We start from the raw sequence: 19,616 nt of genomic DNA, 5'->3' as shown, positions 1-19,616 counted from the left end.
GGCTAAAACACAAAGGTATATTTTATTTCTTTTTTTAATTGAATTTTGAACTACCATGTTCCACTTACAGAGTAAGGTGTTTTTTAGGGCTCCTAATAAGCCACTGAAGAGCTAGACACAGTGTAGAAAAGCAATTCCCTCTCAGCCAGATAAGCCACTATGATGAATGAAAAAGGGCAAGAATATCAATGAATGCAGAAAGTAACTATTTGCATCATCGTTGAAATTCATCTAAGTGCAGGTGAATTTCCCTACTTTCGGGTTAAAAAAGGAGCAGGGGAAAAAAAAAACAAAACAAAAAAACCCCACCAAAAAAACCCAAACAAAAAACCCCCTCCAAACAAACAACCCTCACAGCACAATATAAACAAACAGATAAAAACTTTGGGGTTTGCAGCAAATCTAGGAATCAAGTATTGTTTTCAATCTCTTCCTTGCAGTTTAGAGAGTATGTGCTGTAAAAACACCCACTTCATGTATCAGCCAACTGGCAAGCCCAAGTGTTCTGGGTTTTTGTTATCTGAGTGACTTCTAACCTGCACTTGCACAGCTCTGCTCAGCCAGATCTTGGGTAGAAATCTGGACTGTGCATGTCTACTGCTGAGAGTTACCTTTGAAATGGGCCAGTGGGCAACTAACAGAGGTGGGAATCTCTTGTGACAGAAACAGTGGCCAGAAATATGGACTATAGTTAGAGCTTCAGTCATGAGTTCAGAGGGCAAATCAGATTGCTTGAGCTCTCTTAGACCCACTCACTCCTTAATCTGCAGCTTGAATTCCTTCCACATATCAAGTAGATATACTAAAATAAAAGCCAAGTACTAGCTGCATGAACTAGGTCATCCCCCAAATCCAATTTTAAAAAAGTGCTGCAATTGCCACATGTTCTAGGCAGCATGAGTGTGGGTATCCCAGTGATAAATAGTCTAAGTTCCACCCAGATCCCTGTATACAGGTTTCAGTGACTGTACGTTCAAATAACTTCAGCAACGTTGACTAAGATACACCTGGAAAAGAGAAGATTGCTTTTATATCTGCTAAGTAGTTGCCATTAATTTAAGTCACAGTAGTCCATCTTGACCTCATATCCTAACACAGGCAAACACCTGTGTCAAATGAGACTTGCAGTCAATCACCTGCTCAACTGTTTATCTGAGCAAGAATGTTTTCAACTGTCCTAGTTAGAGCAGCAGGGACCAGTTCATCACTGTGTGGGTGAAACCCAAACTGTGTATTCTACACTCTCAATGTCATTTCCCAGGAACTGTTAACAATAGACCATTTGCAGCAGCTGCCCCAGCACACCTGACCCCTCAGGCTATAAGCTGGCTGTTAGGAAGCCTGTGAGATAGGAGGATGTTCCTGTCCTCACACCAATGACTCAGGTGTGATGATGAGCACCTCCACACCCACCCTGAGGGGTCATGTCTGCTAATGGGCCACCAAGGATTCCAAAAATATCTCACCGCTCACAATCTCCCATTGTGGAACTCCCCACCCTAGGGGAGGTACTGAGCATTCCCACTCGAACCTGAGTGTATATAATCTTGGGGTCTTGGGACTTCTGGGCCCCCACTCATCAGATCCAGAGGATCAGAACCTTGGTCAGACTGTGACCACCACTCTCACTAACAGGTTTTCCTTTCCTTTTACTTTGGACTCAGGGGGACCATGTGGGGCTCAGCACAAGGGCCAGTGACACCATTCTGTTTGTGCCCCAGGGTGCTGGGTTATACATCTGGGCTTTATGGGTTAAAACCAACTGTTTGTCCGTATAATTGTATTTATTGTATTATTGTTATTAAATTGTAACTCTGACTTATAATCCCTTTTGAATTGGGTTCATTTCTCCTGCTGGTTTACCTTTAAACCAGCACATCAACATTCCAAATTTTCTCATAAACCTCCTAAAAACAGAGCACACTTTTAATTAAATAAATGCAAATCTTAGCTAAAATTAAATATAATCTTAGATTTATTTTTTTTTTTTATTTAATAGGCTCCTTTACAACTAAAATGAGACATCAGAGGTGGTTGCATTACAGTGTCTCTCAACTCCTTTGGCAGGGGCATCAGTTACGTAGGACATGTTCTGAAAGGGCTGCAAAACCAAATTATAATGTTCTTAGTCTTGTTGAGTAGCAACACTTATGAAAGAGATATTTTATCAGCATGTAAACCAATGCCTTCTGGCAACCTAAAAGTAGTATGGAGCAGATTTCCACATATGCTTATTAGATTGTCTTCCAAGTTCTCAAAATGAATTTTTGAAATATTTCTTCAAAGACATTTGTATGTTTTGCTTTCATAAGAATAGCATTTTTTTCTACAAAAGACACATTTGATTGTGCAGCACATTACAGTTCTTAACCACCTCTTCAAAATACTCCATACATTCAAGAATTCATTATCACAATGTAAATTGTATTTGATTTACTTAGATTCTCTCACTTCTGACTCATTTTGCAGCCATTTTATCTCCTTACTGTAACTTAAGGCTATGGCATTCAAAGTACATAAGTTTCAATGTAACTACCAAGCACTCTAGAGAGTCCTTCCTTCAAGCCAGAGCGCGTTCCCCTTCTCCAAAACAAATCAGCTTTCATCAATTTTGATACTTTACTGTCTTCCTTAAATATATGAGAAATACTGAAGATCAGATGCATCAATTAATCTGCAGGATGTTTACAAACAAGATCTGGACCACATTTTACGTGAGAAACCGCTCAGTTTCCATTTAAATTAGTCGGTCCAAAACCATAACGTATTCAGTGCTTTAAAGATGCTGAACTTCTGAGATGCCAAGAAGTGGAGAGACCACGACTGTTTGCTACAGGACTGAAGAGGAACAGACTTGCTACATTCAAGGACAGAAAGAGACAGAGTTGACAGCAGTGTCACCGCTGAAATTCCAGTCCATCACAAACACCACTTACAGTTTTGAACTTGCCAGCACTGGTGAAATGGATAACACAGACAGGTGTCCATTTCTGCAGTTCAATAATTAAAAAAAAAAAAATCTTTAAAAAGACATTTCTACATACAATAATTGTCCAGTTTTGAACATCGAGTATTTCAAATTAGTCTGAAAGAGTTGGGTTTTTTTACCCTCATTAGGCCTTTACATAAAGAAACAAAATTTGTTTGACTTCCTTCCAAACTCACACCACTGCCCTACTCTGGCAAAATTACGGAGTGGTGCAGAAACCAAAAAATGGCATATAAGATGTGCGTGCCTCTTTTTCTTTTTTTTTTTTTTTTTTTGGCCTAAAAAGAAAGATTCTGAAAATATGGCTAAATGAGAAGATTTGGTGGAGGTCAGGCAAAGGTTGAAGTGTTAAATGAGAATTAAAGCTGTGCAGACCCATAATAAAAAAGCAGCCCCTTAAAATATACCTGCTTTCCAGTAGTTCTTTCCCTAAAGCTAGCAAGTGATCACCTAATTAGGATTCCTATTTTCCTCTTCTTTTTTCCACAGGCATCTCTCCTGGTCAGGTTATTATGCATCATCTTAAAATGCACAAGCACATCATCCAACTCCAACAGAAAACAAGTTATCTCAGCTGTTGGGACTATTTGGATCAACTGGATATAGCCTGACTGTCTAGCAATGAAATCTTTGGAGCAGGTTATGGAGGAACACACAGTAAAAAATACTAAAGAAACCTCCCAAAGAACTGACTGATGACAGAAACAAGACCATAAAATACAAAATAGAAACAGTTGAATCTCCTAACAAAGATAAGTCACAGCTAACTACAGTCTCTAGAAAGGCCAAATTCAGACACGGAAGAAATACTGAACATTTATTTTCCTCAGACAAGGTAGAAAGACATGATTAATGCTGCACCATCGTTAACCAGTAGGTCATGCATTGTCCCATTTAGATTATCTCTTAACAATGTATTCAAGACACATTCCCTCTGTTTAGATATATCTTCTGGACTTCAGCATCTTGTGACAGCATGGCAGAAAACAACTCTCTTATCAATGAAATTAATTTCAATAAAAATAATTGCAATAAATGTAAGAATTCCCAAAGTTTAAAAAAATATATTTTTCAAACAAAACAACATAATGAGGGACATATTGGATTCACGTGAATTTGCAAAAATGCTCTGTTACTGACAATGTTATGTTACGCTGGAGAACAAAGGAACTCTTACAGAACTATAATCATCTTCTGATCTGCAACACCTCAAAGCATCTCAAGCTTCCTCAACAACAACTGAGACAGCTCTCTTCACTGAGCAATTATGGAACAAGACTAAAGACTTACCTATACATGACAATGAGAGCTGTAGTCAAAAACCTTCCCCAAGGTCTTGGAAATTGATAGTACTATGTAAGAAAGAAACAGAAACAAGGCAAAGGCAGTCGACAAGATGAAGCAAGACTCTGAAAAGCCTAAGACAATTGGAACATAAGAGTGATTCTTATGAATCAGCTGCACACACAAATAAATACTTGTTCTAAACAACAGCACTCAATACAGAAGATATTAAGAGGAATTGAAAAAAACCCACAACAAACAAACAAACAAAAACAAACAAACAAAACCAAATCAAACCAAACCAAAAACCAGCAAAAAACCAAAACATAAAACACAATACTCAGGTTGCCATGAAAAACCAAATATCAGATTCTTGTGCTCAAAGATCGAAGTAGGCATATTACTTAAATAGAATGAATCAAATAGATGGTGCAATTAACACTGGAAAAAATATAAAGTAGTATTTTTCAGCATAATCTGAATAGTCCCAACTAAGTTCTAGCAGCACATTTCAGGATAAGGGTCCTCCATGTCACATCTATTAAGTTAAATATGTCGGTGTTGTGAGACACCAAAAATAGCACTTAAACAACAGAACGTAGTAAGCAGTACTCAGCTAACAAACCCTGCAGTGAGGGCACCTGTTAACAATTAACACAGGAAAATCTCTGAACAGCATGGACTTTGCTATGGAGATATTAACTTTGAATCTAAATCTCAGAGCTGAATTATGTAGTATTTTGGACAATAAGATTACCTGACAATAGTGTTAAAAAAAAAAAAAGTCTAAATAGAATCTTTTCAGGACATTCCTCAAAAGGAAACAAGTGAAGAGGTTAATTTATACAAGTCAAGTTCAAGTCAAGCAGTTTACTCTGCTCATTGCCAGATGGCTCTAAAATGTATTTCATCTACCTGTAATGCAGAACACCCTCTCACATCTGGAGCTTCCACAGTCATGAGTCTCCCCTTAGCACACAGGATGTGCATCTACTGCCAGAATGAAGTGAGAAATCAAATAGTTTGGTTTTGGTGGTTTGTTGTTGGGGTTTTACTTCCTTTAACACAATACTTCAATTCAATACTTTATAATGAGCAAAAGTTTTGTTAAGATGCAAAAGAAAATAGGGCCTTTTTTTGTTTTGGTTAAATGTATCTATGAATTAGCCTGGAGATTATACTGATAGCACAGCACAGCCTCCTCTAAAACACTGGGGCAATTCAACACCTGCAGCAGCCAATAGAGCCAGGTGTCCTTTCTAAAGGAATTTCAGCACTAATCTGGAGATCTTGGTCTGGGAGGTCATGTCTTTGGGCACAAGACTCCTGTACTGTGAGATAGGTGTGCAGGGCAGTCAGCTTACCAAACTGCACCTGGGATGCCACAAAGTTATCAGGCAGAAGTAATAGTTTTGTTAAACTTAACTGGCAGTTCTTTGGAAGCCACTTTGTTTCAAGCCAATCTTTGTAACTGACCAGCTTTTACCCTGTATTAAAGTGTTTTTGAGACGTTAAAAAATTCTGGGGTTTATGCAGGTTGTCATAACTCCTTTGTGGCCAAACATGCATTGGTGGCACTATTGAGCAGTTACAGAAAAGGCTAGAAATCAGATCATTGCTGGGACTGTTTCCAAGCAGACACTTGCATTCTCAAATAAGAAACTTATCTTCCTTGTGCCAAAGTAAATCCCCAGTTGAAAAACTAGGTGAAAAAGCATTCACTGACAATCACAAGCCAAAGTGATCAGGTTCAATAGCATGTATTACTCTCTAGTAGACTTTTAAGTACTCAGCTCAAGTTCAACAAAGCTTAACAAAGCTTTCCAAAACTTCCTATGTTGTTTGCATTGACCCATGTGTAGTTATTTCAAATCTCCTTACTCCCCTAGCATTTCTTCCCTATTCTCTTTAATTTACTCCACCAGTACAGAAGAGACATGCTGTCACCATGACTATTCTAACTCCAAAATGCAGCAACTCATGCTGTCTTTAAAAGATGCTGGATGCTCTCATAGCATTTTTACAATCTGATGAACAAGTAAAGCATCTGCAATTTTAGATTAATAACAGTCATACACAGTTACAATCCAACAGAGCCAAGCAACACTGTGCAACTGCAATTGTTTTAGGCCTTTCCCAGCTGCGACCTTTTCCTGGGAAGTGTACAGCTTCCTTTAAACAAAAAACTTGTAAAAACATAGTGTGGAATAGGAGCTACAAATACAAAGAAAAAAAATCCAATTCCAGCATTTTAAGCTTCAAATAAACACTAGTTCAGTACACCATTTGAAAGCTTTAATTTGTCAAATCAGAACTGAAAAGTGTAATCAGAAAACTCACGATTATAAATGGATCCATGTTACACAAAATAAACTTTGGAGAGCACATATTTTTTGTCCAGTCTGATGCTGTTCCCACTGCACCAGCTCCCGCACACACTGGAGGTCTGAGACCTTTCTTGGTTCACTAACAGTAGAAACTGATATGCTAACCCAGCAACCAAAACCTGAGATAAAGCTGTAGGAGTGGACCAGAGCCACCCCAGAATAATCAGCACATGCATACAGTTGGGAGCAAGAAGAAAACAGGGAAATAGGAGGAGTAGAGAGCTGTTAAGAGCCATAAAATTTTATCCCCAAAATGGCATTATTACAAAGCCACAGACATGAAAGGGTTGTCCCAAAGACTGTAATACATATTTCAAAGCTCATTAAAATTGTCTCTAAAAAAAAGTTTTCAGAGTAGGGTTTCAGTGGGAGAAGGGGAATCATTTCTCTAGATTACCCTGCAAAGTCTTCCCTTTCTTGAGGTGAGTTCTGAGGCTCCACAGAGTAACCTCACTATCCTTTGCACAGAATATTTGATAATACTGTAAATAGCATTTACAATAAAGGGCTGCAAACTGAACAGCTGTTGGGACATAAACCATAACTGAGAGGACAGCCAACACTGAGGCTACTGCAAGGGAAAAGCCCCAAAGCCCGAGGAAGCCGAAATGCAAGCCATGATTTCCAGAAGCAAGGGAGCAAGCCGAGGGTAGCACACCAGGAGGATGCTGCTAGGGCTGGATTCCAGAAGCCTTGGTGTGTGCAGCATGAGACTGTTTGTAAGAAGCATGAATTTGTTTTGTGCACACCCTTCCAGTACAGAAAGTTATGCCTGACCAGAAAAGAAAGTTAACTTGGCCTTGTTTAGCAAATTCTTAAAACTCTGCCAAAGCATTGTTCAGATGGCACAAGACATAACTCCCGGCAAGTTGCTGCTCTCAGAAATTACAGACTCTCAATGAGTTGTTTAACCTCTTTGTTACTTTCAGGTTGTAGAAATAGCAATGGCTACATAGGTAGAGTGTAAAGGCAAGAATTGTTCAGGGTTGGGGAAATTAGACTCTAGACACATTATGACAGATGTCCTGCCTTAAATAGCAACAGTAACGTTCCACTACTTGAGAACCCAGCTATCATTCCAAAATAGTAGAAAGTATAAAACATTAACAAAGATGATATGATAAGTCTATTTCAAACAAGGAGCCTGCACAACAAAAGAAAAAGAAAAAAAAAATCACTTTTATCACTGCTAGCTTAGGTGATTTGCTACATCCCCACCTGTTGTTCCTTCTTTTTTTGTTAAAAAAAAAAAAAAGTGTTGTGTAATTTGAGTTCTACTCTTGATAGTGTATTTGAAAGGAACAAAAATTAAGGACACGGTTCTCAGTTAGAAAAGAGAGTTTCACTTCACGCAAAGTCTGAAAAACTGATCATGAGATCAAATGACTAAATCCAGAATAGAGATTTAAAAAAAAAAAAAAAAAAAAAGAGGTTGAGAAGACCAGGTCATAAAGAAAGAGACTAACAAAGAAAAATGCTCAGTACAGTCTCAGGGAAATCATATAAGTAATTTTTCAAGTCACCTGAACCTTAAGTTCCTAGCCTGTAGTACACATATCACATACTACAGTAAGTAGTATGTGATCAAGTCATGTTGACATTCCCATAAGTGTTGCCAAGGAGTGCACACAAGCACATGTATGCATATATATATGCGTGTTTGTGTGTGAACTGAGACATTGCCACCAGCAAAGGCAATTTCAAGTGCATCAGCTTCAGAAACCCAACAAAGCAACTCATCGAACACATTGCTGTATTTAACACAGGGATCATGTTCAGTTGCTGCAACTGTCATACTTAGAGACTTAAGGGGGTAAAAATAATTGAGCAATAAAGATGGTCTTAGGCTTGTAGGCATTTGACAAGCATCCAAGCCCCAGTAGCATGCACAGTGAATAGAAGTGACTGGAAATATGTGAGCAAGTGATCTTCTGTTTATCAAAAGAGAAGCATTTCTTAGAGCAGCTCTCCAGAGGTCACACCGAAAAACACTAGAACATTCTGAACATTTAATACACAAAACTAATGACTGTTTTACAAGCGTTAGAAGTTTTCCACAATAAGAATTTGTGGTTTCCTGTGCAAGGAAGAATGCCAGTTCATACCAACATGTTCATGGAAAAAGTTTTTTTTCAGGGCTTCCTTAAGAAACTAACCTCTGTAACACCAAGATTACTTGCTTTGTTTCAGAAGTGACTGAAATGATTATAAGTTCCCATACTGGTCTTTGCATAAGAAACATTTAATGAAATAACATTTGTTTTATTGGAAGGACACTGTCTGCTATTGCATCATGAAAGCATATTTGTATGTTACTCTAAGAATCTCACAAGTCATTATAATTCTTGAAGACAGTAATTAAGGTGTTCCCTCTTTATTGCACTTGGAAAGATCTTTCAGCTGAACTTCAGCACAAAACTACTCTGGTTCTCGGGTTCATTACTTCACACAATATACAGGCCTTTTGGGGTTTTGCTTTTGATTTCAGCAGCTCCTTGCTGGCAAGCACCTCCTGGGAGTCCAGAAAGAGCACGTCCAACCAATTACTGCTTTAAATATTTCTTTTAAAATGCTACTAGGTCCTCTAACAGGTCAGATGAAACAAAATCACTAGTAACTTCTTTTTTGCAGCTCCCTATCTCTGTACTGTAAGGCAGATTAGATTCCCAAACCAGGGCATGGAAATTTATATCTCACCTGGAATGTTTCATCTGCCATCTCCCTGCCCACATAAATCCCTTCAAGTTGTCTGTGGCTGTACTATCCCAGCAGGGTACACCACACAGCACATTTCAGACATGAAGTTTACTACAGAAGCATAAACTGAGCATTCCCCTCTTAAACCACAAATTTAAGAACCCAAAATGCATCTCTTGCAGTAGTTAGCTATGCTAGAGTTTGCTTTTATTTATGTAAGTCCTAGCAAGTTGTTTAGCTAGGTTCAGTGACACTTAAATTCAAAGTTCACTTTATTCAACGTAATTTAATTTCAGGCTAAAAGAATTAAACTTGCATTCCATACCAGGAATCCATATAAACAACTCGGTTCCATACACCAGGTTTTTGCTTGCAGTAGGAAGCCAGAACAACGTTGTTGCCAACCCACAAAAACAATACAAAAAGAGGCATTTGCATGCAAGTTGTCAAGTCAGGCATGCACCAAATATTATGGAGACAAGACAAAAGAGTGTATTTCAGGAGAAACAAATCCTTTGTCTGTCAACTATTAGCACTCTACAATATAACAGGAAGGAAGAGGACAGGCAGAGCATTCAGAAGAGGTTTGGTGCAATCCCACGGTCAGGGTGTTTATAGAGTTCTGGTGAGTCTTTACTCTCTGATCTTTGCAAGGGTCAAGTTCTGCACAAACTCCTTTGAAGTAATATTTGTCACAGCATATGCTTTAAACCACTAATGACAAAACACTGACTAAAAGGGATGCTAAGCAAGTTTGCGGACGACACAAAATTGGGAGGAGCTGTTGACTCCCTCAAAGGCAGGGACACCCTGCAGAGAGATCTTGACAAATTACAGGACTGGGCAATCACCAATCGTATGAAGTTCAACAGGGGGAAGTGCTGGATTCTGCACCTGGAGTGGGGAAACCCTGGATGTATTTACAGACTGGGGAATGAGATGGGGGAGAGCAGCGCTGTGCAAAGGGGCCTGGGGGTCCTGGTCAATGGCAAGTTGAATAGGAGTCAGCAGTGCCCTGGCAGCCAGGAGGGCCAACTGTGTCCAGGGGGGCATCAGGCAAAGCATCGCCAGCTGGTCGAGGGAGGGGATTGTCCCACTCTGCTCTGCACTTGGGCAGCCTCACCTCAAATATTGTGTGCAGTTTTAGGCACCACAATACAAAAAAGACATAAAGCCATTAGAGAACAACCAAAGGACGGTAACAAAGATGGTGAAGGGAAGCTGAATGAGGAGTGGTTGAGGTCACTTGGCCTGCTCAGCTTGGAGGAGGCTGAGGGGAGACCTCATTGCAGTTACAATTTCCTTGTGAGGGGAAGAGGAGGGGCAGGCACTGATCTCTTCTCTGGGGTGACCAGAGACAGGACCTGAGGGAATGGCCTGAAGTTGTGTCAGGGGAGGTGTAGGTTGGATATTAGAAAGCGGTTCTTCACTTAGAGGGTGGTTGGGTGCTGGAACAGGCTTCCCAGGGAAGTGGTCACAGCACCAAGCCTGACAGAGTTCAAGAGGTGTTTGGATGATACTCTCAGGCATGTGGTGTGATTCTTGGGGAGGGTCCTGGGCAGGGCCAGGAGCTGGACTCGATGATCCCTGTGGGTCCCTTCCAACTTGGCATATTCTGTGATTCTGTAAAGTACTTTAAGCCTAAAGCCAACAGTGTGATCTAAATAGGAATACCTAAGCTAAGCAGTTTTGTGGAGTAAGGTGGAAGAAGAAACAGCTACTTTTTAGCAATTAACACCTAAATGCTGATTACAGATGAAAGCTCAGCCTCACGTGCAGCACACAAACAAGGCAAAGCATCCAGAACACAAGAAGCTACAACAGGCAGCCCTAACAACAAAGCCCAACTAAGCCAGATCCTTACAGATATGATCTCAGTAAATATGTTCTGTTTTCTTTTTGCAATTTTGTTTATTACTGCAACTTTTGCATAAGTAACCTTCTTTCAAACCCTCGAATATTTCCAGTGATAGAGACAATTTTGTGTAAGTAGGCTCTGGGAGCCATGCACATGACTGATAAGCTACATACAGGGCAGAGACCTGAGTCACACAACCTGTGAGATAACAGGCACCCAAACTGACCAGCGAAGAGCTGCAATGACCACCCCAGAGGAAAACAACTTAAAGTGCCAAAGTTAAAGATCATAACCCACATAACATATAAACTTGTGGCTTAAGGAAGCAGCTTTACCTGCCACTACTCTACTTCTGTCTTTAAATTAACACATACTTTAATTTTTAGTCTCATAGAGCAGTGGAAGAATCAGTGAAGCGAGGCATGCACAGCAGCACTTACCACTAGCTGAGCAAAGGAAATCATTAACAAAAGCAAAAGAAAACAAAGGTAGAAGGGATTAATTCAAGTTACATTTTCAGAACAGCAATCTTCCTGCTGCTGGAAATGCTGCTCTCCTGTGCAATCAACAAGGTCTACTCCTCCACTAAGCCTTACAGTTGTCAGCTTTCCTGGGGTTGGAAGGTATTACATAGACAGACATGTCTTTAAATTGGTTGGGAAGCCAATTTAAGTTCAGAGGAAACTTTAAAATAAATATTTTCCCCTGTAGAGGATGGAGCAAATTTAAGCCAAGTTAAAAACATTGGCAGAATCTTTCATTTAAAAAAAAAACCAAACCAAACAACAAAAAAAAGCCACCTAACAAAAAGCTTTCTCAAATGTTCTATTTATATGCCTTTCCAACACATCCACCAACTTCCTTAAGAACTGTTTTTGGAGGTGGGTGAGAGGGTAACCCCTTCTTTTCCCTCCCTATTATTTTAAACAAGTTTAAGTAATTTAATGCCGTTTGAAGTCTTATCACTTAACTTCCCACCACCTTCTATGTGAATGACATATTTCTTTCTCCTAAAGCCTTTAATAATTGAACACTGCTTACTAATCAGATATTGTCTTCCTCTTCTGTTCAAATGAGGACAAACCAACACCTCCTTATTTTCTTCTCAAAATCCACTTCTCCCAACATCCTCTATGTCCGTTGCCTAAATTCACAACAAAGGGCTTTATGAATTAATCAGCAGTACTTAAAAAAAAATTAAGATGCTCTCCCTGACCTTCTCTATGACAGAAGTTTCCCCTCTATTCCCCATCTATCCTTCCATGGCCTCAGTATCACACTCAGTTGTCTTCCTCTGTTTTTGAAGCATGGACAGTCTGCTGTTCTGGATGAGAACCCCTGTTACTTGTTTTCTGAAGAACTGTTCATGCAGTTATTAAATCCAGAACACACATTCATTTCTACATTTTCTGTATTAACTACACATTTTAATCAAATATCTGTGACTACTCAGCTAACATAACTATGTCTCTAATATGATCACTTCAAACTATAGGCCTGTATTTCTGCTATGATTTCAGACAAAACTGATGTAGCACTCCAACACTGACTTTGAAAAATTAATTTTCCAGAAGACAAGTGCAAGCACCTAGCCAAAGACAGTGTTCCAACTTCTTTAAAGTCACTAGCATTAGAATGGAAAAGTTCAAACTTTCAACTATTTGGAGATACGAAAAACAGATCCTGAAATATGCTACCTAAAACCAAGAGACTTCTTTTTATGTTTTTGCTTTTGTTTTTACAGGCCAACCCTCTATTATTAAGCCAGAGTCATCCTAGCATAATTTAGGTAGTGTTGATGTTTAACATGAACATGAAAGCTACAGCTAGCAAGGACAGAGTAGGCCTGGTGAAAGAAGAGGGGGGAAAAAAGGGTAGGAAAAAAAGAAATATATTTACAGTCACCTGAAAATTTTCTCTCTGAGTAATAGGGTTCTCAGGTTAGTTACAATGGGTAACTTGGACCCTGGAGCAGCCTTTTCTGCTATCAAAATTAAGAATGCACAAGTCATTCCCTTCCAGTCTCCTTTACCATGAAATGAATAACACAACCATAAAAAATCAAATTTACATTCTTGATTTACAAACTGCATTATAAATATAATTTCAAGAAAACACCTGATTTATCCCCTTTTATGGGAGTATGGAAAACTAGCTGATGAAACCACCTCAAGCCTCTGAAAACTTGCTTTACCACTATCTTTAAAATCTCTTGCAGCAACCAAGGATATGCTCCTCCTCATCCAAAGTTTCAAATTGACATTGTAGAAAAGGCTAAGTGGTTAGAACAGTAACTTTAGTCATTAACAGAATTATCTCCTTTTTCCAAAGGTGCTTGAATTTACTCTCAACTTCTGTATCTCCAGGCAGATAGCTATGGATTCAGTGCTGCAGGGAAGAGGAGTTCAGTCACCAAAATAATTTTCCAGATACTTCCTATCACTTTCATGGCAGGGACGGAAGGCTGGAAGGAAAAATCCATAAGGCAGGTCTCAGCCTGTGTTTCCTCACCTGGACTGAGCACCCACTGCAGATACAAGGCACTGCAGAGTCCCTGTCCTTTCCTTGACATCCAATCTGAGCAGTGCTGCCACTGAAACAAAAGTTTCCAGAATCAGCAAACAAAAGGGTTGGCTGACAAGAGAGCACAGGATGCCTTGTTAAATGGAACATTGTTCAGAGCAGTGGGGAAACAAAGGAGATGTTGACATGGCTTTAAGAGATACCTTTTAGTATCCCAGTTCTTTTGGATTAGTTACTACCACAGGCTGCAAATGCACATACATATCTAAACACAATTGTATTCCATATTTGTTTCAAATCTATGAAAAATAAAGATTTTCATGCAATCTGTTCAACTAGTGATGAAGAAAACATCTAAGAACTTTGATATAGTAAGAATGGTCTACTTTTCTTCAAAGTCTATTAAAAGCAGGAGAGGAGCTCGCAGCACCTAGCACTTAACAAGAATTTTATCTCCACTAATACTTAACACCAGAGAAACAAATGCAGCTACAGTTGCCTGTATTAAGCAGCTGGCAAGCTCAGAGATGGAAAAGTTGCGGAACAGCTGGGGAATGCAAGACCCTTTTGAACAGGCTGCTATATGATCCAAAATAATGGTACATGTTTACACACAACACAATGGCAGCAACAGCCCAATGCAGGTCTGGTGAATGGACTACAGCTGCTCCTTCCATCCAACAAGGCACAGCAAGCAGATACAAAGGAGTTCATATTTGCAAAATATGGCTTTCATCTTAAAAGGCAGCAGTCTGATTTCCAGAATAGGCAGCTGGCCCTCCAACTGGACTAAACTGTAAAAGATTCTGCATTACAAGTTACCCCCTAAAACAAGTCTGGATTAGGGTCACAGAGCTTTCCAAACTGCTGCTACTTTACCACCAACAGTTTCCAACAATGTGTTACTCAGACTAACAGGTTGCCATCTAACATATAAAACATCTTGTCTCGTGACAGTATTTTCCAGCTAGCGTCAGGAAGACAGCCATTCACAAACTCCTAATATAGACACTGACTACACAGAAGCTTGCTATCCACTTTGGAGAAAGATGTTCAGTATGCTGGAAAGGAGGGTTTGAATAAACATGGACTATTTTACAGCTTTTTTACGCTAGTGTTACACATTGGTGTAAAAGTTGGCACCTGAAGACAACACCTTCCACTGCTCACACCTAGACAGAGGGATAGTCCTTATTTGCTGCTGCTTATGCAATAACTGATAGCATATTGCGAAGAGGACTCTCTTGTTTCACAACTGTCATCTGAAGACAACATAATTTTGTAAGTGACCTTGTACAAAAATTGCATCACCTTATTTCAAGTCATCTTCCCAGTTTTCAAGTCTCAGAAGCACAGTATCAACAGTACCACCTGTTTTGCTCAAGACAAACCATGATTAAATAGTACTAAGGAACTGGCTACTACTTTATATTGTAACCATGCCACTCCTAATTATACCAGGCACCAAAACAGAGTTAGTAATGAAATGTTTCAACTCACTGCATCTTGATTAAAAACAGTGTAACTCAAAACGCATGGTTTTTGACAGAGAAAAGGAGACAGCATGGAAAGATCTAGTCTTCTACCTCCTCTGCATGTAGCCATTAATGTTACAATCCCAGTTAAGAGCTACTCAGAATGTGATAGTTAAAACTGGACAAAGACAGCTGTCATAGCAACAATAATAGATGCAGACACGATTTTTAACCTCTGTCGCTTTTACAAAGAAAAATACCACTAATAGTCATCATAGAAAGCAGGATTTTGAAATATGGGTTGTAAGACACTGTCTTGTAATTAATGGGACTCTGCCAATGACAAACATCTCTCAGCACACCTAAGCAACAAAATGCCACATCTGTACACTTCAATTTCAGGCTTCTGATAAAGACTTTTTAGTGAAATTCTTCTGTGACTTAAGCCATATTTCTAAGAAATTCCCCATATGAATGGAATATGAATAAAAAACCAAAGTAAGTAGAGCCTTGAGTCATACTTCCAGAAAAGATGCTTCTTTTCCCAAAATAGTACTATGCTAAATACCCTTCCTGCAAAGCAGTGATAGGCATGCTACCCTTCAACCCTACCATCTGTAAAGGTAAGAACACAGATTTGCTCTTCCAGCTGCACTGACACTGCACTTGCTAGGAGCTGCTGCAAAGTGCTGCCCTGTTGTGGCAGTGGGAGCGATGGCTTGTATCCCTGAGGGATCTCAGTGAGCTCAAGAGCCCCATCTGCATCAGGAGCTTTTTCTCCTAAATTTCAAACCAGTTCTCCCGCCCAGATTTATCCAGTTTTAGGCACATCCCACTACTTTAGTGTCTCTAAAGTCTTGTTCTCAAAAAAAAGTAAAAATGGAAGCTTAAAACGTTGCACAATGTTGGAATGAGTAATGACACCAGTGAAGCTTAGCACAGTTCAGCAAACAGATGATTTTTAACAGTTACAGGTAATGCACTGACAGTCAATCTACATGAGCAAGTGACGTGATTGATCTGGATGATCCATAAGCTGCACTGAACCTCTCCCAAATTACTCTCCATACTTACCATAGTGGATTACTCTTTCTACCAAACTCACAATAACAACCAAAAGAGAAACCCAAATTTTAAAACCCACAAAAGAGCCAAAGAACTCTAGTTCCTTATCAATTAGTCTCCACTGAACTAATTACTGCTTTAAAGGAGAAGGTATCCATCCCAAAATTCCAATGCTGTACTTAGCAGGTACAGACAAAAATCCTTCTTTTGTTTCGCTCCCCTTCTTTGTAGCCACATCATATATTGTAGTTTATTTTCAATTAACAGACCTATCAGGGTTTCTGTGTGTGCATGAATGGAAGGGCAAGTTTCCATCTTTCTGAGAAGTTCTTTTTAACAAGTGTTTTACATGTGGATATAAACTCAGGTCTTTCACAAAACACTTACCACTATTATTTTCCACAAAGAAACTAAGAAAACAAATCTTTTAATAGCTCATTCCTGATCTTGCTCTGAACTGCACACAGATAAGGTTGTTTTAGAAATTGTTAGGAGGTACATCTACACCAAAGTGTACTTGCCATAACGAAGATTTCCCTACCACGTAGATCTGACAGCCATGTCCCAACAGGCTCCAGATCGTTCATACACATACCAAGTATTGTTCAAAGCAGACTTGCTTTAAGCAAGATTAAATACCTGTTCAGTTTGAACTGTCCCAGTGCCAGGATAAACTACACTAAACTAGTTCAGACAGTTATCCTGCTGGGCACCAATGGCCTTTGAAACTCCCAGTACCCCAGAATCTGCTGCTTCTGGGAATTATGCCAGGAGCACTGGGATAGCTCTCCGCAGAGGACATTACAAATTAAATATTTTAGAAGTGTGCTTATGTTTACATGGAGCAAGGCTGCAACAGTTCAGCATATGAGTCAGCATGGTTTGCATCCACACAGAACTGAGCAGTGCAGTTGGGAACTATGAATTTTCTAGGGAAACAAAGAGTGTGAAATGACTCCCCCAGGGGAATACAGTCAGGCCACACCTAGCAGGAGCTAACACTCACCTGAAGACAGGAATTTTATACAGAGCTTTACTGCTAAAAACCCATGACTTTCCTATGGCGACTGGACTGCAGAAGTTTCTACCCAGGACAGACACTTTGGTCCTGCCTGTATCAGAGAGGTTAATAATGATATCATGGACAGATAAACTTACAGGCATGCACATCCATGCTAGGATGCTACACCTCTTCAAGTGTTATAATTAACAGTCAACTACTTTAAAGTGAAAGCTGAAGCATATTTCCTACCAGGATAGCAAAGAAAATTTCAACTGCATCTCAGGACCATAATATCCAACAAAGTCTTCAGACAGGTAAACAAAGCAGAACTGAAACAGGATAAACTACTCTAGTGCATCTCACCATGCTGTTACCTATGGCCAGAAGCATTTAAGGACCAGGCCAACATCCTTTTATTGAGGCCTCAGGAGACATAGCAAAACAGGATGACATATCAAGGCTCTGAATGTTCCACCAGGGAAGAACATTTCATGGCAGGAACAGCTGTCAGGCCTGTGTTTCAAGAGTTGAGCACATTACCACTATTCCTTCCCTGTCTCCACAACAGGCACTTCTGCCTCATGAATGCTTGAAAATGACCATAAAAAAACCAAGACTATTTCTCTGAAAACCCAGCTGGACCTCTGTCACTGCTGGTTACACAGGGCATTCCACAGAGCCAGAGGACAGCACATCCTCATCTTGAACTGCACTCTCGTGTCAGAGGTAACAACACCACAATGCAGTAACTCTGAACACAGTTCTGTTGTCATAAACCTCATTAGCCACGTGAATCAGTCAACAGAGGGTTCGATTTTCTGGTGGCTTTTGTTTTCCTTTTGAACAAAAGAGATTAAGATATTACAGGTCGAGAACATTTTTCAGTATGACACAGTTTGGTTCACTGTTAAAGAAACACACTTGCCCATGATAAAAACCGATAAAAATATGTTCAGAACATATTCCATATCAGAAGAACTGTTCACACACGCAGATGAACTAGGTACCTAGCACGACAGGAGTACCGTCTTTCAGCACAGGAGATACTATCTGAGTTAAGATCAGTCTATGATGACACTAACAACTGCTGAAGACCTAGAACAATATCAGAACTAAATGAATAATGTTCACTTCCTATTTTCATTCCCAGGCTTCATGCTGCTGCCCCCTGCCAAGTAATAAACTCGACTACACTCAGACTTTGAAAGACCATTTAAGTCTCTCTTAAAAGAGTCATAATCCACGATCACATGCAGACTTCAAGAAGTTAATGGTAGAATAGGATGCAAAGGTGTCATTAAATAGACAGTTCTCCAGCACTGGGTATCCATCCTCTATGTAATACCCTACAAGCACTGCACTTGCAACTATTTAGAAAACCCTACTCATTTTTCTCCTATTCATCACAATACTTCATTGTTTCCCCATTTTTTAAACACATTATTGTTTTCTGGAGTTTGGAAAACAAGTCTGGGCAAGCTGCAACCCCACTGCTGACCCATTTAAGCCAAGGTGAGTGTTTAACCTCCAACCCAGCTATGAGGCTCTGGGCAAAAGAAGTTCCGTGCATCACTAAACAAGCCCCCTGTTGATTCTGCCAGCTTTTCCCGGTATCCCGCCGTGCTGTAACGAGCCAGCATCATAAAGTCCCTCTTTCTTTACATCACACGTGCGCGCTGCCGCTGCTGCCGATGCCTTTTCTTCCAGCTGAAAGAAGAGACAAAACTCCTTCAAACACTTCTCAGCCCCGCTGCGAAGCGGCCGCAGCGCCACGGGCGGCACCGGGAGCGGACCCTGCGCCGCGCCCCCCGCTCGCTGCTCCCGCCGGCGCCGAGCTGTCCCCGCACATCGCGGCCCCAGAGCAGGTGCTCCCGCAGCGTGCGGGGAGCGCGGGGCACCGCGGGCGGGGCGAGCCCCGCATCCCCCCCGGGGTGCGCGCCGGGGAGAGCCCCGAGCCGGAGTGACAGCGCGGCCCCGGCGAGAGACAGCGGGGAAGTTTCGTGCAGCACCTTCGCGACGCAAACCCGCTGCCCGGGCGAGCGGGAGCCCGCGGCGCCTCCTCCGAGGTGGCGGCCGTGCCCCGGGGGCAGCGCCCGCGCGGGTTCCGCTCCCGCGGCGAACGGGCGGCGAGCGCGGCCGCCGACACTCACCTCGCACCCGGCGGCTCCCGGGCAGCCGCAGCCTGCGGCGGCCTCGTCAGTCCGTCCGTCCGTCCGTCCGTCCGTCCGTCCGTGCCTCCAGCCGGCCGGCGGGGCGGAGCGGGGCGCTGGGAGCGGCGCGGCCACGAGGGGCGGGGGGCGGCTGCTGCCACCGCCTCCTCGGCGGGGCGGGGCGG

At 41.1% G+C, this 19,616-nt stretch overlaps 1 protein-coding gene across 2 annotated transcripts in view; it reads right to left on the bottom strand.

Moving 5' to 3' along the window:
* The window catches only part of SVIL (supervillin), a 137,932-nt gene extending 118,354 nt beyond the window's left edge, over positions 1–19,578 (bottom strand). For both annotated transcript variants that reach the window (XM_051802222.1, XM_051802223.1), the window contains exon 1: positions 19,432–19,578. The gene's annotated coding sequence lies outside the window, so the exon portion shown is untranslated. The remainder of the gene's footprint in view (positions 1–19,431) is intronic.
* Positions 19,579–19,616: the final 38 nt, after the last annotated feature.

The sequence above is a fragment of the Manacus candei genome, unplaced genomic scaffold, assembly GCF_025592945.1.
Source record: "Manacus candei isolate 608988 ecotype Guabito, Panama unplaced genomic scaffold, ASM2559294v1 h1tg000056l, whole genome shotgun sequence".
Classification (NCBI taxonomy): domain Eukaryota; kingdom Metazoa; phylum Chordata; class Aves; order Passeriformes; family Pipridae; genus Manacus; species Manacus candei.
The sequence above is the reverse complement of the archived record's forward strand: the minus strand, read 5'-3'. Positions and strand labels throughout refer to the sequence as shown.